At 37.6% G+C, this 27,998-nt stretch overlaps 1 long non-coding RNA gene across 1 annotated transcript in view; it reads right to left on the reverse strand.

Moving 5' to 3' along the window:
• The window catches only part of LOC122689925, a 351,123-nt gene that overhangs the window by 272,923 nt on the left and 50,202 nt on the right, over window positions 1-27,998 (reverse strand). The gene's annotated exons all lie outside the window — the stretch shown is intronic.

Below are 27,998 nucleotides of genomic sequence, written 5' to 3' on the forward strand. Positions count from 1 at the left end.
GGCCTCCCTCTGTCCCTAAGACTTGAGAAGGTTGGTTGGAAGATCAGTCGACAGCCCAATACAGCCAGAACCTCTCCTCCCCTCAAAAAACCTAGGTTTTGTTCCTGAGCTAACATGTTGGCAGACTTTGTCTTCCCTTAATGTGAATTCTTTCCTCGGAGGTCTCCCAGCTCTACATGTAAAAAGACTTTTAGTTGCATCAGTATGTCAAATATGACCAGAAAGCTTTGAACACTACTGGTGGACATAGCTTAGGTTCCACTCCCCATTCTATAATTTAGTTTTAAAAGCTGAAAGTTTTTTTCCTCATTACAAAGTTAATTCATCTTAACTTCATAAAAGTTGGGAAATTCCCCCCAAAATTAATGAATAAAAAATCACACATGATCCCCCTACCAAGAATAGCTATGTGTAAAAAAAATATGTGTGTGTATTCTAGCCTTTTTTCTTTTCAAACATAAACACATGTAACCCAGACACAGATGGCACAGATGAGCCCCTTCCCCCAGAATAGTTCCCAAAATCCATGACTCGTTTATTGTCAAACACACACAACACAGTGTTTTAGGGTACTGGTCATGGTTGTCATGGGCTTCCCTGGTGGCTCAGATGGTAAAGAATCCTCCTGCAATGCAGGAGACGGTTCAATCCCTGGGTTGGGAAGATCCCCTGGAGGAGGGCATGGCAACCCAGTCTAGTATTCTTGCCTAGAGAATCCCCGTGGACAGAGGAACCTGGCAGGCTGCAGTCCATAGGGTTGCAAAGAGTCGGACACAACAGAGCAACTAAGTACAGCACACTGCACAGGGCTGTCATGGAATTTTCACTACTTCTTTCCTGCACAAGTGCACAGGCATGGCACAAAACTTGGGTATCAAATCCAGACCAAGTTCTCTACCAAGTGTTGATGAAGGGAAGAATGCAGGCTTGTTTTTGGTTGGTTTGGTTTTTTATCTCCTAATTCCCACACAGACTTTCTACTCACCAAGTACTGAGGCTGGTAGGGGAGGGAGAACAATCAATTCAGAGGGGTTCACATTTGTTAAGTCACACAATTGCAATATATTGGCTAAAAGTAGGCCGGCCTGCTACCACCTTGTTTTTCAGAAAGTTCCCTGTTTTTTCTGGGTCCTTTTAAAGCTGCCTTGTGTGATTCTCATGTGCTCTTCTGAGCGCAGTGATTTTTCAACTGGTAAGCAAGAACATCACCACTCTGGACTCAGGAAATGGAACCCTGTTATCCCCCTTCTATCTTTTTACCCCAGAATGTGCCCTTAGCAATTTTCTACAGTGCCCCAGAGACAAGGCCACTTATTGAAGAGTACCAGATTATGTGAGGCAAAGAACACAGTTTACAACTACTGTACAGTTCAGATCTTTGCTAGGTTCCATTGCTAGAAAAGTTCCCTAATGCAGGCTGACTCCAAATTGGCCTAGGAAAGTCCGTCCAGCCCCCACTCCCCATCACTACCAAAAACCTGAGTTTGCAGTTTCAAATCATGGATAAAATGATTCCCACCATGGATAAGGTAAAGCTGCTCCCACAACTCAATCTCTAAAAAGTACTTAAGAGTGTCTCAAATTTATATTCCTAGAATCAAAGATATGAACCTTAATGGAATGGATCAAAGGACATTAAAATGTGATGGGTTGGATATAGAAATTGTCTCCTTTTACTCCAAAGTTCATGATTTATGTTAAGATGAAGAAAAACACGACTGACAGTATCTTACAGTGAATTCGGTGTTCCACCTCTTCCCAGGATAGTGAACATAAAGAATCAAGAAGCCCATACGTGGTCTAAGAAGACTTAACACCCCAGCCCTGTGTAATCCTACACAGCAGTGTGAAAAAGCAGTCCAGGACCTCTCGAACCTTAGACCTCTCTGGGGCCAGTGCTGAAGGTATAGAGGACTTGAAACAGAGGTCGTATCAATTCTCTTTTTGCCTTTTGTCTAACCACTCAAACTTAGACCTCATTTCTTGGTATTACAAGCACATAAATTGACTGCAAAATCATTCTTAGTAGGCATTACCAGTGATAGCATCATGCTCCCTAGTGGACATTTTAGGGATTAACCCAGGCTATCTAAACAGATGCATACTGTTTAAAGCAAGGAAAAACCCTTCCCAGGAATACTTTGCTGCCCTAGAGCACCCTGTTGTCCAAGTCTATTTACAATTACCTTTTCTCTTAATTAAATTTCTTAATTAATTTCTAAATTAAACCTTAATATATTATAATATGAATAAAGACGTTCTATCATCTCAGTCAATAATATTTCTAGTCTTTAAGCTGTGTTCTTTCATCTAGCTTTAACCTGGTAGGTAAATAGGAAGGTATTTGCATTTATATAGTAGCTCTATCCTTACAATTGGAGCTCTCAGTGTTGGGAAGACAGATGATAAAACAAAAAATATCAACAAAATATAGTGGTTTTTTTGTGATGGTGGGGTTCAGTGGGCTCTGCCAGCATGTAGTAAACTAACCTAGTTTAGCAGGGATGAGAGATTCTCAGAGAAAGTGCCATGTAACTTAGCACCTGAAGGGTGAACAGGGCCTAGCCAGGAGAAGTAGTGGGAGGGTATTCTTCCACAAAGGGAAGAGCCAGTGTGAGGTTCTGGATGATTTTAGGAACAAGAACTTGTTCATTATGTCTGGAACATAGTTTGAGCACATAGAGAAGAAGAAAGGATCTCCAAGTGAATGTCATGGGGTTAGAAAAAGCCAGATTATAGAGGGTCTGATATGACTTGTTTAGGAATTTGAGGAGAGGAGACATGACATCAACTTGTCTAAAGAGTAGAAAATTATTTGTAAAGGGAGAGAAGATTGTGATAGTAGTTCAGGTGAGAAATGATGGTGATCTCAACTAGGGTACTGACCATATTGATAGATGTGGACACACTTTAGAAATTTATAGGGTTTAATGGGGCATGTGTTGATTAATTGGATGTAGGGGATTAGAGAGAGGTAGATATCATGGATGTATTTAAAGATATCTGGCTAAAACAACTGAGATGATGGTACCATTCCCTTGGTGGAATCTAATAGAGGGAAAGCATTAGTTATGGAAAACTGAGGCAATGAGAGTAGTTTTACAACTGTTAGTTTCTGGTAGCCAAGAGACATTAACTTAGACATATCCAAAAGTCCAGAGATACGTAGACATGCAGCTTAGGAAAGAAGAATGAGCTGGAAGTGTAGATCCTGGAATCATCAGTTGATGGGCAATAAGTGAAGAGATAGTAAAGGTCATACAGGAGAGGGTATACAAAGAGGACAATGAAAATCTCCCTGAAGAATATCAATATTTAAGGGTGGGTGCAGGACTTCTAAAAGAGTTGTATGAGGATCTTGGTGGGCTCACTCCCTACTGAAATAACATTTAATTGGTGACAAATATGTATGTACACACACACATATTTAAAGTCCCTAAAAACTGTCATAAGGGCATACAGCAAATGGATAAACATTTGTTCAAAAAAAGATCTACTAAATCTCTGTAAAAATAGAATTTGGCATTTGAGCTATAACCTGTTCCAATCTCCCTCAGCTCTATGTGACAAGCTCTCCTCTAAGTATGGGTGTGCCCAAGAAGACCGTGGCTTATTATCCTCGCGGTTCCTAGTCTAGGGCTGTACTTTCACCCCTGGAGGAGGGCACCGATGTCTTTTATTCCATCACAGCCCTATGTTGCCAAATCACTACTCTAGGCAAGCCTGGGCTAAAGGACTGATCTTTTTGGCCCAAGTTCATTTCTAGGGTGAAGTTTCTACATGGAGATAGGAAAGATGAAATAACCAGGTGCTACCATCTCCCTTGAATGCCCAGTGGAGTGTTACTATAGAAGACGTATCCTGCTATATCCACCAGTTCAGGTCAAAACTATAATGAGATACCAGTCAGAATGGCCATCATTAAAAAGGCTACAAACAATAAATGCTGGGGAGGGTATAGAGAAAAGGGAACCCTCTTGCACTGTTGGTGGGAATGTAAATTGACACAGCCACTATGGAAGACGGTATGGAGATTCCTTAAAAAAACTAGGAATAAAACCACTATATGGCCCAGCAATCCCACTCCTAGGCATATACCCTGAGGAAACCAAAATTGAAAAAGACACATATATAGTTGAAGTTTCCCCTGGGTACAGAAGCAGGCTGTAAGCAGCACAGCAGCTGTGCCTGAAGGGATTGAATTTATTTTGGAAAAGAACCTGGAAACATTTATGCCTAAGGGCATTTTTGGAAAAACAATGAGGATCTTAACGGTGAACAATTAAGAAGGGCCTGGTACTTCCCAGTGCACCAGGCCCGAGCACTTGATATTTTAAAGTAATTAGCCTCCAACTAATAAAAATAAATGAAAGAAAAAAAAAAAAAAAAAGAAGGGCCTGGTAGCTCCAGGACACCATTAGCAACAGAGGAACAACACTATAAAACATTAGACTAATTCCAAACAACAACAAAATGTACATGGATCCTTCTCCAAAAAAGACTGTATGCTAGGCCATAAACATGCCTCAAAAGATTTAAAATTGAAATCATACAAATTATGTTCTCTAACCAAAATGGAATTAAATTAGAAATCAGCAATAGAGAGAAATATGGGAAACTCACAAATATGTGGAAATTAAAAAATACATTCCTAAATAATCCAATGGGTTAAAGAAGAAATCATGATGGAAATTAGAAAATACTTTGAGATGGATACAATCAAAACACCAAAGCTTGAAATGCAGCTAAAGCAATACTTTAAAGGGTAATTCATAAGTATAAATTCCTATGAAAAGATGAGCAAAGTAAACACAAAACAAGCAAAAAGAAAGTAATACAAAAGGATAGAATGAAATTAGGTAAACAACAGAAAAACAACAGTGAAGTTAGGCAAATGGTAGTGAAAATCAATAACACTAAATGTTGGCTCTTTGAAATGATCAGTGATCTGTATTGTATCCAGAATATTAAAGAATATGTATAAGTCAATAATAAAATAAATACTGTAATTAAAAGGTGGGCAGAGGATTTGAATAGACTTCTCCAAAGATATACACAAAGGGACAATAAGTATGTGCAACGTTATTAGCTATTCAGTTCAGTTCAGTCGCTCAGTCGTGTCCCACTCTTTGCGACCCCATGAATTACCTATTAGGGAAATGCAAATCAGAACCACAATGAAATACTACTTCTCACCCACTGAAATGACTATAATGAAAAAGACTAAAAACCACAAGTCCTATTGAGGATGTGGAGAAATTGAAGCCTTCGTATGTATAAAATATCACTACCACTTTGGAAAATAATTTGGCAGTTCTTTAAACTGTTAAATAGAGTTATCACATCACCCAACGATTCTACTGCTAGATATACACCTAAGAGAAATAAAAATATATTCCATAAAAAAGATTTGTTCCACGTATTGGGTTCACGTTTATACAACCTTTCTGCATTTCCTGTCTAGAGAAGATCCTTTAGCATTTGTTGAAGAGCTGGTTTGGTGGTGCTGAATTCTTAACTCTATGGCTGATTCATATCAATGTATGACAAAACCCACTGAAATGTTGTGAAGTGATTAGCCTCCAACTAATAAAAAAAAATAAAAAAGATTTGTTCATGAAAATTGACAACTTAAAAAATAGTCACAACCTAAAAGTTGAGAATTATGTTTTATTTGGTAGTAATTTTTAGGAATTTAAGCCTGGGAGACAGCATCTCAAGTAACCTTGAGAGAACTGCTCCAAAGAGGCAGGGGGAAAGTCAGGTTATATAGAAATTTGCAGCAAAAGGCAGGTAGACTGAACATCAAAAGTATTTTTGTGAATTAAAGAAAACCAGATATCCCACATTAAGGAATTGCTGAAAACTATTCAGCAATAAAAAGGAATGAAGTACTATGCTATTACATGGATGAACAGCAGGTCAGACATAAACACATCACATATTGTACAACTTCATTTATATAATGCCTAGTATGGGTAAACATACAGAATCAAAACACAGATTAATAGTTACCTATGGCTGAAGGAAAGGGGAATGGGGATTGACCTCTAATGGGTACAAGGTTTCTCTTTGAAACGATGAAGATATTTTAAAATTAGATTATAATGATGGTTGCCCAACTCTATAAATACACTAACAACCTTTGACTTATACAATAAATAGGTGAAGATTATGGTATGTAATTTACATTGTAATAAAACTGTTAACAAAAATTTCTGGGTTGGGCAGAGAGAGAAGCGCATACAAGGGGATCATCAAAAAATGGAATAGTTATCAAAATAAGAGGGAAATGGAGAGAACATAAAGACACAGAATTGAGTGAATTTAAGGCTTAAGATAATTAATAATTGAACTGCTTCAATAAAGTGGCAGGGTGGAAAGACAGATGACAGTGGGCTAGGGAATGAGTGGGAGATAAGGAATTCGATTCAGTGAGTCTAAATGATTCATTCAAGCAGCTTAATTATGAAAGAGAGGAGAGGAATAGAAGGAATACTAGCTCAAAGGTGATGTCACATCGAAGAAGAGCTTTAATGTCTTCAAGGCAATAGAGACTTGAGACCTTTACTTGTTGATGAGGAGAAGCCAGTGTTTTCGAGTCAAGGTTGCTCTGCTCGCTGGACGACAGGCCAAAGAATCTGAGAAACAAGGTGTTGAGGCAAGGAGTATGACTTTATTCATAAAGCCAAGAAGATGACAGACTAATGTCTCAAAATAACCATCTTATTAGGGTCTGGATACCGGTTTGTATTATAGAACTGAGATGGGGGAGGTGAGGAAACAAAGTAAAAGGCCATTAATCTTGTAAATATCTCCTAGAATGGCAAGCTTCAGGGAGGGGATGTGTTAATTTCGTCTTCCCTGCCATCCACAGGTGGAGAGGGTCCTGATCAGAAGCACTTTAGTTTAGCAGTCAGGCAGAGGGGCAACATTCTCTGAGGTAGGCCATTATATATGATTACAATAACAAAAGCAGTGAAAAGCAAGTCAAAGAAATGGTTCCAATATGAAGTCAGAATTGGCTTTTCCTTCAAACACCAGTAGAGAGGGAAAACCTGAAAACATAGTAAGATGTGGTAACCAATTGAACAAGAGGGTAGAAGAACTTGTGTGTGAAGCAAAGTGAATGAATTTATCTTAGATGGTGGCGGGGCAGGGGGGAGGCTACTTCCTCTACTGTACCTAGAGGTAAGGAGGAAACGTTGGATTACATATAAGTAAGGTTGTACATTTGTGCTGCAAAACTGAGGTACATTACACTTGAGAGATTCATTTCCCTTGGGGAGGTAAGAAGCAAATCATCTAATGTGTGTGAGGACAGAATGTGTAAAAGGTTAGGAAATAGAAGAGCAGAATGGATGAAGGTCTGTGGAGAATAAAAAAGAGAACTAAGAAAACAGCAAGATTTCCAGGCAGCAGTGAGAGATGAAGTTGGAAAACACCTGTGTGGTGACAAGTGGCTATACACCCATAGAAACTCTATTTAATGTGACCCTGTTTCTTTACAATTAAATGACAGACTAAACAAATTTTCACTGCTTGCACTCTAAAAACAATACTTCTGGAATCTAAGAAAATAAGACACACTTGTGAATATAATAAAAAAGAAACAGATTCACAAATATAGAGAACAGTTAACCAGTGGGGAGACAGAAGGGAAGAGGAGCAATACAGGGGAGTAAGAGGTACAAATTATGTGTAAAATAAATAAGCTACAGGATATATTGTACAGTACAGGGAATATAACTAATACTTCATAATAACTACAAATTGAGTATGGGCTTCCCTAGTGGCTCAGATGGTAAAAAGTCTACCTACAGTGCAGGAGACCAGGGTTTGATCCCTGGGTTGGGAAGATCTCCTGGAGAAGGGAATGGCAACCCACTCCAGTATTCTTGCCTGGAAAATCCCATAAACGGAGGTCCATGTGGTCACAAAGAGTTGGACACGACTGAGTGACTTCACTTTTACAAATTGAGTATAACTTTTAAAAATTCTGAATTACTATATTGTATGCCTGTTGTTGTAGTTCAGTCACTAAGTATTGTCTTACTCTTTGCCCCTCTATGGATTGCAGTACACCAGGCTTTCCTGTCCTTCACTATTTCCTGGAGTTTGCTTATATTCAAGTCCATTGAGTCAGTGATGCTATCCAAACATCTCATGCTCTGTCACCCCTTCTCCTCCTGCCCTCAGTTTTTACCAGCATCAAGATCTTTTCCGATGAGTCGGCTCTTCACATCAGGCGGCCAAAGTATTGGAGCTTCAGCTTCAGCATCAGTCCTTCCAGTGAATATTCAGGACTGATTTCCTTTAGGATTGACTGGTTTAATCTCCTTGCTGTCCAAGGGACTCTCAAGAGTCTGTACCAGCACCACAATTCAAAAGCATCAATTCTTTAATGTCCAAGCCTTCTTTATGGTCCAGCTCTCACATCTGTGCATGACTACTGGAAAAACCACTGCTTTGACTCTACGGAAATTTTGTCAGCAAAGTGATGTCTCTGCTTTTTGATATGCTGCCTAGGTTTGTCATAGCTTTCCTACCAAGAAGCAAGTGTCTTTTAAATTCATAGTGCAGTCACTGTCTGCAGTGATTTGGGAGGCCAAAAAAATAAAATCTGTCACTGTCTCTACTTTTCCCCCTTCTATTTGCTATGAAGTGATGGGACCGGATGCCATGATCTTAGTTCTTTGAATGTTGAATTTTAAGACAGCTTTTTCACTCTCCTCTTTCACCTTTATCAAGAGGCTCTTTAGTTCCTCTTTGCTTTCTGCCATTAGAGTGGTGTCATCTGCATATCAGGTTACTAATATTTCTCCCAGCAAGCTTGATTCCAGCTTGTGATTCATCCAGCCCAGCATTTCACATTATGTACTCTGCATATGAGTTAAATAAGCAGGGTGAAAATATACAGCCTTTATGTACTCCTTTCCCAATTTTGAACCACTGCATTGTTACATGTCCAGTTCCAGCTGTTGCTTCTTGACCTGCACACAAGTTTATCAGGAGGCAGGTAAGGTGGTCTGGTATTCCCATCACTTTAAGAATTGTCTACACTTTGTTTTGATCCACACAGTCAGAAGCTTTAGTGTAGTCAATGAAGCAGAAGTAGGCTTTTTCTGGAATTTCCTTGTGTTCTCTTTGATCCAAGGAATGTTGGCAATTTGATCTCTGATCCCTCTGCCTTTTCTAAATCCAGCTTGTACATCTGGAATTTCTCAGTTCATGAACTGCTGAAGCTTAACTTGAAGGATTTTGAGCATTACCTTGCTAGCATGTGAAGTGAGCACAATTTTATGGCAGTTTGAACATTCTTTGACATTGCCTTTCTTTGGGATTAGAATGAAAACTGATCTTCTCCAGTCCTGTGGCCATTGCTGAGTTTTCCAATTTGCTGACATTTTGAGTGCAGTACTTTAAAAGCATCATCTTTTAGGATCTTAAATAGCTCCACTGGAATTCCATCACTTCCACTAACTTTGTTCATAGCAATGCTTCCTAACACCCACTTGACTTCACACTGCAGGATGTCTGGCTATAAGTGACTGACCACACCATCATAGTTATTCCAGGTCATAGAGATTTTTTGTATAATTCTTCTGTGTATTCTTGCCATCTCTTCTTAATCTCTTCTATTTCTGTTAGAAGAAATAGACTACACATCAATAAAAAATAAATAAAATAAAACTTTAAAAATAAAACTGTACCTCTATTTGGATATATTTTATCCATTCTTTGGATATTGCACTTTATCTACTTAAGAAAACTCAAAGTCTACATACTGAAAGTCTATCTCATGACATCTCTTAATAGCACTTTGCCAGAGGATACTTCCAGATATAAAAGCTGGATTTAGAAAAGGTAGAGGAACCAGAGATAAAATTGCCAACATCCATTGCATCATAGAAAAAGCAAGAAAATTCCAGAAAAACATCTACTTCTGCTTCATTGACTATGCTAAAGACTTTGACTGTGTGGATCACAACAAACTGTGGAAATTCTTAAAGAACTGGGGTACCAGACCACCTTACCTGCCTCCTGAGAAAACTGTGCAGGTCAAGAAGCAAAAGTTAGAACTGGACATGGAACAATGCACGGGTTCAAAATTGAAAAAGGAGTACATCAAGGCTGTATATTGTCACCCTGCTAATTTAACTTATATACAGAGTACATCATGCAAAATGCCTGGCTGGGTGAATCACAAGCTGGAATCAAGATTGTTGGGAGAAATATCAGTAACCTCAGATATGCAATGATACCACCCTTATGGCAGAGAGTGAAGAGGAACTAAAGAGGCTCTTGACGAAAGTGAAAGAGAAGAGTGAAAAAGCTGGCTTGAAACTCAACATTCAAAAAACTAAGATCATGGCATCCAGTCCCATCTCTTCATGGCAAATAGAAGGGGGAAAAGTGGAAACAGTGACAGACTTTATATTCTCGGCTTCAAAATCACTGTGGACAGTGACTGCAGCAATGAAATTAAACGACACTTGCTCCTTAGAAGGAAAGCTATGGCAAAACTAGACGGAGGATTAAAAATCAGAGACATTACCTTGCTGACAAAGGTCCGTATAGTCAAAGCTATGGTTTTTCCAGTAGTCACATACAGATGTGAGAGTTGGAACACAGAGAAAGCTGAGCACCAAAGAACTGATGCTTTCGAACTGTGGTGCTGGAGGACTCTTGAGAGCCCTTTGGACAGCCAGGAGGTCAAACCAGTCAATCTTAAAGGAAATAAACCCTGAATATTCTTTGGAAGGACTGATGCTGAAGCTGAAGCTCAAAAACTTTGGTCACCTGTTGCGAAGAACCGACTCTTTGGAAAAGACCCTGATGCTGGGAAAGATTGAGGGCAGGGAGAGAAAGGGGTGACAGAGGATGAGATGGTTGGATGGCATCACCGACTCAATGGACATAAGTTTGAGCAAACTCCGGAAGATAGCAAAGGACAGGGAAGCCTGGCATGCTGCAATCCATGGGGTCACAAAGAATTGGACATGACTGAGTGGCTGAACAACAACAACAACAACAAAAGGATAAGACATTTGTGTGCCTGATGAAATATCAGAGGGAATATAGGAGAAATTTCTGAAGGAAAGAAGAAAAGCACACTTGGTGATCTTAGGTCTTATGACTCTCACCAAGAAGGTCACATCTTCAGCAGATCAGATACCCACCGATTAGCAGTTCTGAGTGAGCTATGTTACTGTCTGTCACGGCCACAGTTTAATGGGTGAGTCAAGTGATGACTTCAAGGGACCATAGGATTCACAGTCAAAATCTATTTTAAAGTTAAAGATAATTCTAAACTATGAAGATATACCATGACTTTTTTTTTTTTAAAAAAAAAAGGATTTTAGAAGAGAATATAATGGCATAATATGCATGTGTGCCAAGTCATTTCGTTTGTATCCAACTCTTTGGGATCCTATGGACTATAGCCCACCAGGCTCTTCTGTCCATGGAGAGTCTCCAGGCAAGAATACTGGAGTGGGTTGCCATTCCCCATTCCAGGGATTCTTCCTGACCCAGGGATGGAATCTACGTCTCTCATGTCTTCTGCATTGGCAGGTGGATTCTTGACCACTCGCACGACCTGGGAAGCCCCATAATGGCATAATAGCAACTACTATTTGTTATTTTCATATCCTATGAGATTTGCAATAGCCCTCTAATTATTTATTTTAAATATATTTAGAAAGCATATAGCAGTTTCTATATCCCAGGCATTGTTGCATACTATTTAACATAGTAATCATTTGAATTTTCATAACTGCCCTGTGAACTTGTCACTATTACAGGCATACTTCAGAGATATTGCAGATTGAGTTCCAGACCCACACAATAAAGCAAATACTGCAACAAAGTGAGTCAGAATAATATTTTGGTTTTCCTGGGCATATAAAATTTGTGTTTACACTGCATGAAGTATGCAATAGTATTGTTTTAAAAAGCCAATGTACATACAGTAATTTAAAAGTTTTTAAATAGTACTTTATACAAAAGTAAGAAGCTAAAAAAAAGCTAACCATCATCTGAGTCTTCTGTCTTACTCTTTTTCCTGGTGGAGGGTTTAAAATATCTGGTGGAAAATAACCAAAGTATGACACTGAGTAAAGAAGTGAGCAAATGCACCAATAGACCTCATTGACACAGGATTTCCACAAACCTTCAATTTGTAAAGAACACAATATCTGCTAAGTGAAGTGCAGTAAAACAAGGTATGCCTATATTTAATATGCCATTTTATAGATAAGAATACTTAGAAGATTAAAATTTATTCACTTTCCTATAGCAAGTAAGGGATAGTACTGAGCCTCAAAACGATACAATCCAGAGTCTCAACCACTGCGCCATATTACATCTTATACTATTGTTTTTAATTTTACCAATAATGTTGGGTTATTGGTTATTGGGAATCAAACCTTCAGCACATAAAAGTCAATGGCCTAAGGTCATAAAGCTAATGTGCACCAGAACCAAGATGTAAGCTGAATTTGGCCTGGGAAAGACTATCTTCTTCCATAGTTGCTCATTCCACTTCTTGCCAAGTACAAAACATTAAACATTATTATGATTTATTCATCTATATCTGAACCTATTGCTGTGCTTAGTTGCTCAGTTGTGTCTGACTCTTTGCAATTCCATGGACTGTAGCCCGTCAGGCTTCTCTGTCCATGGGGATTCTCCACACAAGAATACTGGAGTGGGTTGCCATGCCCTCCTCCAGGGGATCTTCCCAATCCAGTGATTGAACCCAGGTCTCCCACATTGCAGGCCAATTCTTTACTGTCTGAGCCACCAGGGAAGCCCAAGAATACTGGAGTGAGTAGCTTATCCCTTCTCCAGAGGATCTTCCTCACCAGGAATTGATCCAGGGTCTTCTGCATTGCAGGTGGATTCTTTACCACCTGAGATACCCAGGAAGCCCACATCTAACCTACCTTTTGGAAAATCCTCTCTTCCCTAATAATTTCCCTCTTCCTGGGTTCCCTGTCTTGGAAAATGACCCCACCATGTTCTCTAAAGCCAAACACCCTACCAGTATTCCATTACCACCCCTTCCCATTTAACTTTAAAATGAAATCCCACTGTGAATCCAGCAGTTTCTTAAAATACTTGTCTGACTCACTAAACTGTGACTAAGAGAGAGATGGTAGCATGGCCTATTTGTTGATGGGGAGGAGCCAGTAGAGAGTGAGCAATGAAGACATAGGAAGATGTGGTAACCAATGGAACAACAGTTTGAGAGGGTGAAAGAATTTGGGAGTGTCTGTATACCACACTTTACTCAGTATACACTTATGTGTACTCTTTCATAGTCCTTGAGTTATTTGCTTCCAGGTTGTTCTCCTACTAGACAATGAGTCCCATGGACTCTGTTTTGTACATTTGAATCTCAGGTTCCTAGTGTGGTGTCAGCATAATTTAGTCTGGCTTCTGAATGGGTCAGGTTTGCATAATTTATTGGTACAATAAAATATATTACATATACTCTGTTGTGTACCAGGATTGGGTTAGAGAAACTGTTTAGCTTTATAAAAATTGCTTTTACTGTGATTTATTTGTGTAATGTACCAGAATGTTCCTAAATAGTTATAACACATATATAGCCCTTTCTAGTTCACAAAAGTATTTCCACACATGATAATGATATCTAATACACCATCAGTGGAAAGTAGTTGCTTTACCTGATACTTTATATAAGTGGACACCAAAAATCAGAAATGTCAGGCAATTTTTCTACATACAAAGGTAATAAATGGTTGAAAATATGCCATTCAGAAATACACATATTTGGTTATGGTTTTTCTCACTAAGGCCACTGTAGAGTGTAGAGATAAATTTTAAAAAGAAGAAAATTAAGGAAAAGTTTTATTTTCATTTTTAGTTTTTTTTCATTCTAGTAGTATTACTATTTCTCATCTGTGAAGTCCAGATACCCAAAAGACAAGTGGGAAATCATTTAAGAGTGATAGAAGCTACTTTTCTGAAGGTCCATGTATTTCGTGTATTTAACTGCCCCTTTTAAATGTGTACTTAATAGTAAATGGTAACAGTTTAATATATGCTTTTGAGCAGGATTTTCATAATACTCCAAGTCCAGATTTCACTGATATGTATAGTCAAATGGATGAATTTCAGGGAAGGAAGTCCTAGGATCTTTATAAAGATCCATATTATATTGTTATTTGATTAGATCTTGAGAGGTCATTAGGTAAGTTATAATTGTTATTAAGACTGGGTGAAGCAGCATATTGGGTGCTCCAGGCCTGGGGCCAAAGACCAGGAAGATGAGATTCATAGGTGGTTAGAAAACCAGTGGGATTAACACAGGGCTATAGGAAACCTAGACTCTGTTCATTAAGAGTGCACATACACTTATGTATTCCCAAAACAAAGTGGAGAAAGCAGATTTAAATGGCATGGAACTCTGGCAGGTTTACTATAACCACCCTGGTGCATGCTCCAGCCTAAGCCAGGTTCCTTCTCCAACCTTGCTTGCTTCATAATGCAGCTTGATACTAGCGGGAGGGCTGCTGTGTCTAACAGGAATGGAAATGGAAACACAGCTTTCCAAAATCTATGGGATATAGCAAAAGCAGTTCTAAGGGAAGTTTAAAGCTGTGCAGGCCTACCTCAAAAAAAAAAAAAAAAAAACAAGATAAATCTCCAACAACCTAGACTACCATCTAGAGGAATTAGAAAACTAAGAAAAAGCAAATCCCAAAATCAGCAGAAGGAAGGAAATAATAATGATCAAAGAGGAAATAAATAAGAGACCAAAAAACACAGTGGAAAAAAATCAATGAAACCAAGAGCTGATTTTTTGAAAAGATAAACATGATTGATATGTTTTTAGCCAGGCTGATCAAGAAAAAAAGAGCAAGAACCCAAATTAAAAAGATAAGAAGAGAAGTAACACTCAGTACCACAGAGGTATAAATATCATAAGATAATTCTATGAATAGCTTTATCTCAACAAACTGGACAACTTAAAAGAAATGGTCAAATTTCTAGAAACATACAACCTTCCAAGGCTAAATCAGGAAGAAATAAGCAATCTGAAAAGACTGACCACTAGTGGTGAAATTGAATTAGTAATCAAAATCCAGGACCAAATCACTTCACAGAGGAATTCTACAAATCATATATTAAAAAAAGAGCTAATACTTATCCTTCTCAAATTATCCCAAAAAAACTGAAGAGGAGGGAACATTCCAAAATTCATTCTACAAAGCCACCAGTACCCTAATACCAAAATCAGACAAAGACACTACAAAAAAATTATAGGCCAATATATCTCTGATGAATATAGATGCAAAAATCCACAACAAAATCATAGCAAACTGAATTCAACAACACATAAAAAGGATCATACACCATGATCAAGTGAGATTTATTTCAGGGATGCAAGGATGGCTCAGTCTTCACAGTCAATGTGATACACAATATTAACCAAAACAGAAGAATGGATAAATAGGCAGTACATATATGCAATGGAATATTATTCAGCCATAAAAACAAACAAAATAATGCCATTTGTAGCAACATGGATGGACCTAGAAATTGTCATAATGAGTGAAGTAAGCCAGACACAGAAAGACAAATATCATATGATATTGCTTACATGTGGTAGCTATAGAAAAGGTACAAAATGAACTTATTTACAAAACAGAGGTAAAACCACAGATACAGAAAACAAACGTATGGTTACCATGGATCAAGGTGAGGGTTAAATGAGAAATTATAATTGACATATATTACTATATATAAAATAAATAACTAATAAGAACCTATTGTATAGCTCAGGGAACTCAATACTCTGTAATGGTATATATGTGAAAAGAATCTTAAAAAAGAGTGGATATATATATATATATATATATATATATATATATGTATAACTGATTTACTTTGCTGTATACCTGAAACTAAAACAGCATTGAAAATCAACTATACAACATAAAATTGTTTAAAAATTTTTTAAAGGAAGGGTAAAAATCACACAATCATCTCAACGGGCTCAGAAAAAGCATTTGACAAAATTCAACATCCATTCATGGTAAAAATGCTCATCAAAGTTAGTATAAAGGGAAATATCTCAACATAACAAAGGTAATTTATGACAAACCCATAGCTAATATCATACTCAACAGAGAAAAAGATGAAAGCCTTTTCTCTAAAATCAAGAATAAGAAAAGAATGCCGACCCTTGTCACTTCTATTTAACATAGTATTGGAAATCCTAGCCACAGCAATTAGAAAAGCAAAGAACAAAATCCATCCAACTTGGAAGGGAAGAAGTAAAACTGTCATTATTTGCAGTGAAGAAGTAAAACTGTCCCTAATTTCCAGGGAAGATGTAAATCTGTCACTATGGCATGATACTATATATTGTTATTGTTCAGTCAATAAGTTGTGTCTGACTCTTTGAGACCCCATGGACTGCAGCACACCAGGCTTTCCTGTCCTTCACTATCTCCTGGAGTTTGCTCAAACTCATGTCCATTGAGTCAGTGATGCCATTCAACCATCTCATCCTCTGTCACCCCATTCCCCTCCTGCCTTCAATCTTTCCTGGCATCATGGTCTTTTCCAATAAGTCAGCACTTTGCATCAGGTGACAGAATATCTTAAAGTCTCCACCAAAATATTATTAGTTTTATCAGTAAAGTTACAGGATACAAAATTAATATACAGAAACTTGTTGCTTTTCTAGTAATGAACTATCAGAAAGAGAAAGAAAGGAAACAATCTCATTTAAAATTACATCAAAGAATAAAATACTATGAATAAACTTAAATAAGGACATGAAAGATGTATATTATGAAAATTATGAAACACTGATGAAGGATGTTGAAGATGATACAAAAAATGGAAAGACATTCCATGTTCATGGATTGGAAGTATTAATATTGTTAAAATGTCCACACTACCAAAAGCAACTATAGATTTATGCAATCCCTACCATAATTCCCATGACATTTTTCACAAAACTAGAAGAAATAATCCTAAAATTTATACAGAACCCAAAATATCCCAAATGGCCAAAATAATCTTGAGGTGAAAGAACAAAGCTGGAGGTATCACACTCCCTGACTTCCGACTATACTAAAAAGTTAAAGTAATCAAAACACCATGGTACTGACACAAAAAGACACACAGATCAATAGAACAGAATAGAGGATCCATAAATAAACCCATGTGTGAGCGGGCATGATATGTCGCTTCAGTCATGCCCAACTCTACGCGACTCTATGGACTGTAGCCTGCCAGGATCTTCTGTCAATGGTGATTCTTCGGGCAAGAAGACTGGAGTGGGTTGCCCTGCTCTCCTCCAGGGGATCTTCCCCATCCAGGGATCAAAACAGCATCTCTTATGTTTCCTTCATTGGTAGGCGGGTTTTTAGTACTAGCGCCACCTGGAAAGCCCAAACCCATGTAGTTATCATCAATTAATCTATGACAAAGGAGGCAAGACTGTACAATGGAGAAAAGACAGTCTATACAGTAAGCAGCACTGGGAAGTCTGGATGCAGAGTGTACGTGCTTAGTAATGTCTGACTCTTTACAACCTCATAGACTGTAGCCCACCAGGCTCCTCTGTCCATGGGATTTTCCAGGCAAGAATACTGGAGTGGGTTGCAATTTCCTTCTCCAGTGGATCTTCCCAACCCAGGGATCAAACCTATGTCACCACTGTCTCCTGCACTGCAGGTAGATTCTTTATCACTGAGACACTGGGAAATCTGGCTAGCTACATGTAAAAGAGTAAAATTAGAACATTTTGTCATAATATATTAAAAAAAAACCTCAAAATGGATTAAAGACTAAAATGTAAGACCAGAAACCATAAAACTCCTAGAAAAAAATACAGGCAGAACACTCTTTGACATCAATTGTAGGAATATATTTTTGGATGTCTCCTAAGGGAAAAGAAACAAAAGAAAAACATAAACAAATGGGACCTAGTTTAATTTAAAAGCTTTTGCAGAAACAAGGAATCCTTTGACAAAACAAAAAGACAAGCTACTGAATGGGAGAAAATATTTGCAAATGATATGACCAATAAATGCAAGATGGCAAAATGTTTGTCTGAGGAGGCCTTACAAATAGCTGAGAAAAGAAGAGAAGCAAAATGCAAAGGAGAAAAGGATAGATGTACACATCTGAATGCAGAGTTCCAAAGAACAGCATGGAGAGATAAGAAAGGCTTCTTAAGTGAACAATGCAAAGAAATAGAGGAAAATAATAGAACGGGAAAGACTAGAGATCTCTTCAAGAAAATTAGAGATGTCAAGGAATATCACATGCAACGATGGGCACAATAAAGGACAGAAACGGTAGGGACCTAACCAGAAGCAGAAGATATTAAGAAGAGATGGCAAGAATACACAGAAGAACTTGTACAAAAAAGGTCTTAATGACCCAGATAGCCACAATGGTGTGATCACTCATCATACTCCAGACATCCTGGAGTGTGAACTCAAGTAAAAGAAAGTGTTATTTGCTCAGTTGTGTCCTATTCTTTGCAACCCCATGGACTGCAGCCTGTTAGGCTCTGCTGCACATGGGATTCTCTGGATAACAATAGTGGAGTGGATTGCCATTTCTTACTCCAGGTAATCTTCTCAACCCAAGGATCAAAACTAGGTCTCCTGCATGGCAGGCAGACTGTTTACCATCTGAGACACCAGGGTCAAGTGGGCCTTAAGAAGCATTACTATAAACAAAGCTAGTGGAGGTGATGAAATTCCAGCTGAGCTATTTCAAATCCTAAAAGATGCTGCTGCTAAAGTGCTGTACTCATTATGCCAACAAATTTGGAAACTCAGCAATGGCCACAGGACTGGAAAAAGTCAGTTTTCATTCCAATCCCAAAGATGGGCAATACCAAATAATGTTGAAAATACTGCACAAATGCACTCATTTCATGTGCTAGCAAGATAATGCTCAAAATCCTGCAAGCTAGGCTTCAACAGTATGTGAACTAAGAACTTGCAGATGTACAAGCTGGGTTTAGAAAAGGCAGAGGAACCAGAGATTGAAATGTAATCATCTGTTGGATCATAGAAAAAGCAAAGGAATTCCAGAAAAACATCTACTTCTGTTTCATTGACTATGCTTAGATCACAACAAACTGTGGAAAATTCTTAAAGAGATGGAAATTCCAGACCACCTTACCCACCTACTGAGGAACTTGTATGCAAGTCAAGAAGAACAGTTAGAACTGGACATGGAACAAAGAACTGAGTCAAAACTGGGTAAGGAGTACATCAAGGCTGTATATTGTTACCTTACTTATTAAACTTATATGCAGAGTACATCATGCAAAATGCTAGGCTGGATGAGGCTCAAGCTGGAATCAAGATTGCTGGAGAAATATCAACAACCTCAGATATGCAGATACTACTCTAATGGCAGAAAGTAAAGAGAAACTATAGAACCTCTTGATGAAAGTAAAAAGGAGGAGAATGAAAAAAACTGGTCTAAAACTCAACATTCAAAAAACTAAAATCATGACATCCAGTCCCATCACTTCACGGCAAATCGATGGGGAAAAAATGGAAATAGTGGCAGATTTTAATTTCTTGGGCTCCAAAATCGCTGAGGATGGTGACTGCAGCAATGAAATTAAATGACACTTGCTCCTTGGAAGTAAAGCTATAAGAAACCTAGACAGCATATTTAAAAGCAGAGACATTGCTTTGCCAAAAAAGGTCCATATAATCAAAGCGATGGTTTTTCCAGTAGTCATGAACAGATGTGAGAGTTAGACCATAAAGAAGGCTGAGCACCAAAGAATTGAGGCTTTCTAACTGTGGTGCTGGACAAGACTCTTGGGCAGCAAGAAGATCAAAGCAGTCAATCCTAAATGAAATCAACCCTGAATATTCATTGGAAGAACTGATGCTGAAGCTGAAGCTCTAATACTTTGGTCACCTGATGCAAAGAGCCAACTCTTTAGAAAAGACCCTGATGATGGGAAAGATTAAGGGCAGGAGAAGAAGGGAACAACAGAGGATGAGATGGTTGGATGGCATCACCAACTCAATGGACATGAGTTTGAGCATGCTCCAGGAGATAGTGAAGGACAGAGAAGCCTGGCGTGCTGCAGTCCATGGGGATCACAGAGTCGGACGCGACTTAGAGACTGAACATCAACAAAATGACCAATAGGAGATTAATATCCAAAATGTAGAAACACATCATACAACTGAAGATGAAAAAAAAAAGTGAACAATCTGATTAAAAAATGGACAGAAGGCCTAAATAAATATTTTAAAATAAACATACAGTTAGCCAACAGGCATACGAAAAGATGTTCAACATCCCTAATCATCAGACAAATGCACATCAAAACTATAATGAGATATCACCTCACAGCTGTCAGAATGGCTGTCATCAAAAGGTCTGCAAATAACAAATAATAGCATGGATGTGGTGAAAGGGAACCTTAGTACATTGTTGGTATACTAACTGAAACATCTTTAGTTTTCCTCTCATAAAAAGAAAAAATAGGTAAACTTAGACCTATTTAGCAATTAATGTTCTAGTATTTTTTTCTTATTTGAAGTGACCTGAGTATTCAGTAAATTCCCATCATTTAACTTAATTTAGCAAAACTTTAAAGTTAACAAAAATATCTGGAGAACCTTAAGTAGACATACAATAAACCATAATTATTCTTAAAGAGTTCACCTAAAAACTCTTACCTCATTTATATCTACTGGATTACAATTATATTTAGATTACCCATGAAAATTTCATGAGACACTTGACCAAGTCAGCCATCATCCTAAGCTATTTTTCTTGTTGGTTAATTTTATAACAGAGATAATGTGAACTTACTTGACTTTTATAAAGCACAGGTGCAATATAATCAAGACATGTCTGTACTAACTAAACCAACAAACAAATTTTAATACTGAATATTAACTTCAGATTGAATATTTTCCAGATCACCTGAACTTGAAATTCATTTGGGTTAGTTCTTATTACCGTTAGAAATACTTATTTGGAAGCAGGAGACCTGGGTTCATTCCCTGGGTCAGGAAGAGCCACTGGAGAAGGAAATGGCCACCGATTCCAGTATTCTTGCCTGCAGAATCCCACGGACAGAGGAGCCTGGCGGGCTACAACCCATGGGGTCACAAAGAGTCAAACAGGACTGAACGAGTAACACTTTCTTTCACCTTTAAGTCAATTAGAGTTCTTTTATAAATTTAATTTTGATAATACTATCTGAAGGTAAAAGCGTATCATGTATATATTGTATGCGTGTGTGCATGCGAAGTCGCTTCAGTTGTGTCCGACTCTATGCGACCCTATGGATTGTAGCCCTGCCAGGTTCCTCTGTTCAAGGGATTCTCCAGGCAGGAATACCGGAGTGGGTTGCCATGCCCTCCTCCAGGGGTTTTTCCCAACCCAGGGATCCAACCTGCATCTCTTAAGTCTCCTGCACTGGCAGGTGGGTTCTTTACCACTAGGGCCACCTGAGAAGCCCCATATATTGTATGTGAGTGAAGTCGCTCAGTCGTGTCTGACTCTTTGCGACCCCATGGACTGTAGCCCACCAGGCTCCTCAGTCCATGGGATCTTCCAGGCAAGACTACTGGAGTGGGTTGCCATATACACAGACATAAAAAAACAGACACAACTAGAGATCTCATAGCTTCATTTTAAAACTTAGTCATGAATTTAGCTGTTACAACATAACTTATTAGTTTATAAGCAATAGTAGGAATAAGTTAAATTTATTTTCTCAGATGGCTAAGGCTTTCTACTATTTGTGGAAAAGACGTTTACTATTTGTATTTATCCTTGACTAATTATTAAAGAGCCTGTGAATTAGATTCTGGGTGAGGAAGTCTTTCCAGCAGTTTGAGTTTAAAAAGGCCTCTTTTTCCTGTTTTCTTTGGTTTCAAGGTTTTATCTGACTGGTCTAGTTAGGCTCAGCCTCAGGTCATTATGGGCTGTGTTTCCATTTCTGACTTGTACAGATTTGTGAGACAAAGACAGTTGTTTTTAACTCTCCAAAGAACTGGTCTGCCATCTAAATATTAAAAGATTGATTTGTCTAATTACATTTCCTTTAATTTGCTTATTATTGGTCTCTAAATATTAGCTTATACTGTGTGGGCTCAGGTAACCCTATTGGGATGTTTTTGCATATTTAATTAATAATGTCTGAGGGGAAGATTTATGTGTCCTGTCTTATAATATTAGGCAGGGGAAGCATTCCACAGTGAAATAATGGCTATTCCACAATATAATTAGTCAAAAGAGATATCACCATCTTATAAAGCCCATTTAAATATACCAATTTTTATCAACTTCATCTCAATTATGTCAACTTTGTCAACAAAATAAACTCAAAATGGATGAAAGACCTAAATGCAAGACTAGATACTATAAAATTTCTAGAAGAAAACATAAATAGAACACTCTTTAGCATAACCTGCAGCAACATATTTTTTTTATTTCTCTCCTAAAGTAATGGAAATAAAAGCAAAAATAAACAAATTGGATCTAATTAAACTTAAAAGCTTTGCACAACAAAGAAAACCATCAACAAAATGAAAAGACAACCTACAGAGTGGGAGAAAATATTTGCAAATGATGCAAATAACCAGGGCTTACTCTATAATATACAAAAGCTCATATAGCTCATTATCAAAAAAAAAAAAAAAAATCAAACAAACCATTCGAATAAATGGTCAGAAGACCTAAATAGACATTTATTTAAAGAAGACATATAGACTGCCAACAGACACATGAAAAGATGTTCAACATCACTAATTATTAGACAAATGAAAATCAAAATAATAAGGTATCACCTCACACCAATCAGAATGGCCATCATCAAAAAGGCTTCAAATAACAAATGCTGGAGAGGGTATGGAATAAAGGTAACTCTCTTACAATGCTTGTGGGAATATAAATTGGTACAGCCAATATGGAGAACAGTATGGACATTCCTTCAAAAACTAAGAGTAGAACTACCATGATTCTGCAATCCCACTCCTGGCATATATCTGGAGAAAACCATATTTCAAAAAGTTACATGCACCCCCACTGTTCATTGGAGCACTATTTACAATAGCCAAGACATGAAACCAACTTAAATGTATGTTGACAGAGAAAAGGATAAAGAAGATGTGTTATATAGTTTGAGAGATAATGAAGGACAGGGGAGCCTCGTGTGCTGTAGTCCACAGGGTCACAAAGAGTCTGACACAATTTAGTGAGTGAACAAAAACAACAAAAACAACATACATGTGTATTAAAATTATATACATGTATATATAACTGGGATTATATATATATATATATATATAATGGAATATTACTCAGCCATAAAAAAGAACGAAATAATGCCATTTACAACAAATGGATGGACCTAGAGATTACCATACTAAGTGAAGTAAGCCAGAGAAACACAAATATCCTGTGATATCACTTATATGTGGAATCTAAAAACATGATACAAAATAAAGAGATCAGACATAGAAAACAGACTTATGGTTACTAGAGGGGAAGGTGGGGAAGGATAAATTAAGAGTTTGGGATTAACATATACACACTACTATGTATAAAATAGATAACAAGCTTAGCAGAGGGAACAATACTCAATATTTTGTAATAATCTATAAGGGAAAGGAATCTGAAAAGAAATATATATATATATATAAAATTGAATCACTTTGCCCTATGCCTGAAACTAACAAGACATGGTTAATCAACTATATTTCAATGTAAAAAAACTGCCAACTTTTATACCTTTAACTTAGCCTTCATTAGGACTCCATCAACAAAGCTTGGTTTTACAAGAGGTTCAGGAAACCCTCCTTTCTTTTTACCTTCCAACCATTTTATCTACTTTTGTATAAAAGGCTCTGGGATCCCCAGTGAGGGGTTTAGCCAAGGGACTCAGGCCTTTGCGTCAATCTTTTAACTTCAACAATTAGCCTAATAGTTGCCTCAAGTAATTGTTGGTTAGGTACCTCAGTGTAATCTTCATCCAGCATTAAAGAAGGCTGGATGCTGAAGAATTGATGCTTTTGAATTGTGGTGCTGGAGAAGACTCTTGAGAGTCCTTTGGACTGCATGGAGATGAAACCAATCATTCCTAAAGAAAATCAACCCTGAATATTCACTGGAAGGACTGATGCTGAAACTCCGATACTTTGGCCACCTGATTCAAACAACTGACTCATTGGACAAGACCTTGATGCTGTGAAAGATTGAGGGCAGGAGGAGAAGGGGGTGACAGAAGATGAGATGGTTGGAAGGTATCACCAACTCAATGGACATGAGTTTGAACAAAGTCCTAGAGATAGTGAAGGACAGGGGAGCCTGATGCGCTGCAGTCCATGGGGTTACAAAGAGCCGGACATGATTTAGCAACTGAACAGCAACAACATACATACATACATACATATATATATATATATACATATATATATATATTCAACAGGAATAAATAGAGCAGTTTTTTTGGGCCCTTTAATAGTGAGAACCAATATGGGGTCCCTTTGGTCCATCCAACCTTAGGTAGTGTATCAAAATCTTTTGAATCTCATGAATGTCCATTTTATTTATCTCATTTAAAAAAATATATCCCATTTTTTAAAATGTATATACCATTTCTTAATAACCATATAAAGATTTTTATTCTTTTGGGATGAGTCCCTTTAAAATTTCCACCTACTTGGAAACCATATTAACAAACTGAAAGATAAAAACCATATGATAATCTCAATAGATGCAGAAAAAAGCCTTTGACAAAATTCAGCACCCATTTATGATTAAAACTCTTCAAAAAATGGGCATAGAAGGACCCTGTCTCAACAGAGTAAAGGCCATATATGATAAGCCTACAGCAAACATTATTCTCAATGGTGAAAAACTGAAAGCACTCCCCCTAAGATCAGAAACAAGACAAGGGTGTCCACTTTCACTACTATTATTCACCATAGCTCTGGAAGTCCTAGCTACAGAAATCAGAGAAGAAAAACAACAACAACAAAAAAGGAATCCAGATCAGAAAAGAAGAAGTAAAGCTCTCACTGTTTGCAGATGACATGATACTGTACACAGAAAACCATAAAGATACTATCAGAAAATTACTAGAGCTAATCAGTGAATTTAGCAAAGTTGCATTATACAAAATCAATACACAGAAATCACTTGCATTTCTTTTTTTTATTTTTATTTTTTTCATTTCTATATACTAACTGAAAAATCAGAAAGAGAAACTAAGGAATCAATCCCATTCACCATTGCAACAAAAAGAATAAAATATCTGGGAATAAACTTGCCTAAGGAGAAAAAAGAGCTGTACACAGAAAATTATGACACTAATGAAAGAAATCAAGGATGACATAAACATACAGAGAGATATCTCATGTTCCTGGGTTGGAAGAAACAATATTGTGAAAATGAATGTACTACCAAATGCAACCTACATATTCAATGCAATCCCTATCAAATTTCCAATGACATTTTTCACAGAACTAGAACAAAAAATTTCACAATTCATATGGAAACACAAAAGACTCCAAATAGCCAAAGCAGTCTTGAGAAAGAAGAATGGAGCTGGAGGAATCAACCTTCTTGACTTCAGATTATACCACAAAGCTACAGTCATCAAGACAGTATGGTACTGGCACAAAAACAGAAATATAGGCAAATGGAACAAAATAAAAAGCCCAGAAATAAACCCATGTACTTTTGGGTACCTTATTTTTGACAAAGGAGGCAAGAATATACAATGGGGCAAAGACAGCCTCTTCCATAAATGGTGCTGGGAAAACTGGACAGCTACATGTAAAAGAATGAAATTAGAACACTTCCTAACACCATACACATAGATAAACTCAAAATGGATTAAAGACCTAAATGTAAGACCAGAAACTATAAAACTCTTATTAGAGGAAAACATAGAACACTCGATGAAATAAATCAAAGCAAGTTTCTCTATGACCCATCTCCTAGAGTAAGGGAAATAAAAACAAAAGTAAAAAGGTGGGACCTGATTAAACTTAAAAGTTTTTGCACAGCAAAGGAAACTATAGTGAAAGTGAAAAGTGAAGTTGCTCAGTCATCTCTGATTCTTTGCGACCCCATGGACTGTAGCCTACCAGGCTCCTCTGTCCATGGGATTTTCCAGGCAATAGTACTGGAGTTGATTGCCATTTCCTTCTCCAGGGGATCTTCCCAACCCAGGGATCGAACCCAGGTCTCCTGCATTGTAGACGGACATTTTACCGTCTAACCTGAAACTATAAATCAGGTGAAAAGACAAACCTCAGAATGGGATAAAACAATAGTAAGTGAATCAACTGATGAAGGATTAATTTCCAAAATATACAAGCAGCTCATACAACTCAATATCAGAAAAACAAACAACCCAATCAAAAAGTGGGAAAAAGACCTAAACAAACATTTCTCCAAAGAAGACATACAGATGGCTAACACATGAAAAGATGCTCAACATTGCTCATTGTTGGAGAAATGCAAATCAAAACTACCATGATAAAAAAAAAAAAAACTACCATGATATATCACCTCACATGAGTCAGAATGACTATCATCAAAAAGTCTACAAACAATAAATGCTGGAGAGAGTGTGGAGAAAAGGGAACACTCTTACACTGTTGGTGGGAATGTAAATTGATACAGCCACTATGGAAGACAGGATGGAGATTCCTTAAAAAACTAGGACTAGAATTACCATATGACTCAGCAATCCCACTCCTAGGCATATACCCTGAGGAAACTAAAACTGAAAAAGACACATGTATCCTGCTGTTCATTGCAGCACTATTTACAATAGCTAGAACATGGAGGCAGGCTGGATGTCCATCAACAGATGAATGGATAAAGACGCTGTGGTACATATACACAATGGAATATTACTCAGCCATAAAAAGGAACAGATTTGAGTCAGTTGCAAGGAGGTGGATGAACCTAGAACCTATTATACAGAGTGAAGTAAGCCAGAAAGAGAAAGATAAATATCATATTCTAATGCATATATATGGAATCTAGAAAAATGGTACTGAAGAATTTATTTAGAAGGCAGCACAACAAAGGAAACTATAAGCAAGGTGAAAAGACAGCCCTCAGATTGGGAGAAAATAATAGCAAATGAAGCAACAGACAAAGGATTAATCTCAAAAATATACAAGCAACTCCTGCAGCTCAATTCCAGAAAAATAAATGACCCAATCAAAAAATGGGCTAAAGAACTAAACAGACATTTCTCCAAAGAAGACATACAGATGGCTAACAAACACATGAAAAGATGCTCAACATCACTCATTATCAGAGAAATGCAAATCAAAACCACAATGAGATACCATTACACGCCAGTCAGGATGGCTGCTATCCAAAAGTCTATAAGCAATAAATGCTGGAGAGGGTGTGGAGAAAATGGAACCCTCTTACACTGTTGGTGGGAATGCAAACTAGTATAGCCACTATGGAGAACAGTGTGGAGATTTCTTAAAAAACTGGAAATAGAACTGCCATATGACCCAGCAATCCCACTTCTGGGCATACACACTGAGGAAACCAGATCTGAAAGAGACATGTGCACCCCAATTCATTGCAGCACTGTTTATAATAGCCAGGACATGGAAGCAACCTAGATGCCCATCCGCAGACGAATGGTTAAGGAAGCTATGGTACATATACACCAGGGAATATTACTCAGCCATTAAAAAGAATTCATTTGAATCAGTTCTAATGAGATGGATGAAACTGGAGCCCCTTATACAGAGTGAAGTAAGCCAGAAAGATAAAGAACATTACAGCATACTAACACATATATATGGAATTTAGAAAGATGGTAATGATAACCCTATATGCAAAACAGGAAAAGAGACACAGATGTACAGAACAGACTTTTGGACTCTGTGGGAGAAGGCGAGGGTGGGATGTTTCAAGAGAACAACATCAAAACATGTATATTATCTATA

The sequence above is a fragment of the Cervus elaphus genome, chromosome X (genome assembly GCF_910594005.1).
Source record: "Cervus elaphus chromosome X, mCerEla1.1, whole genome shotgun sequence".
In the NCBI taxonomy this organism is placed as follows: Eukaryota; Metazoa; Chordata; class Mammalia; order Artiodactyla; family Cervidae; genus Cervus; species Cervus elaphus.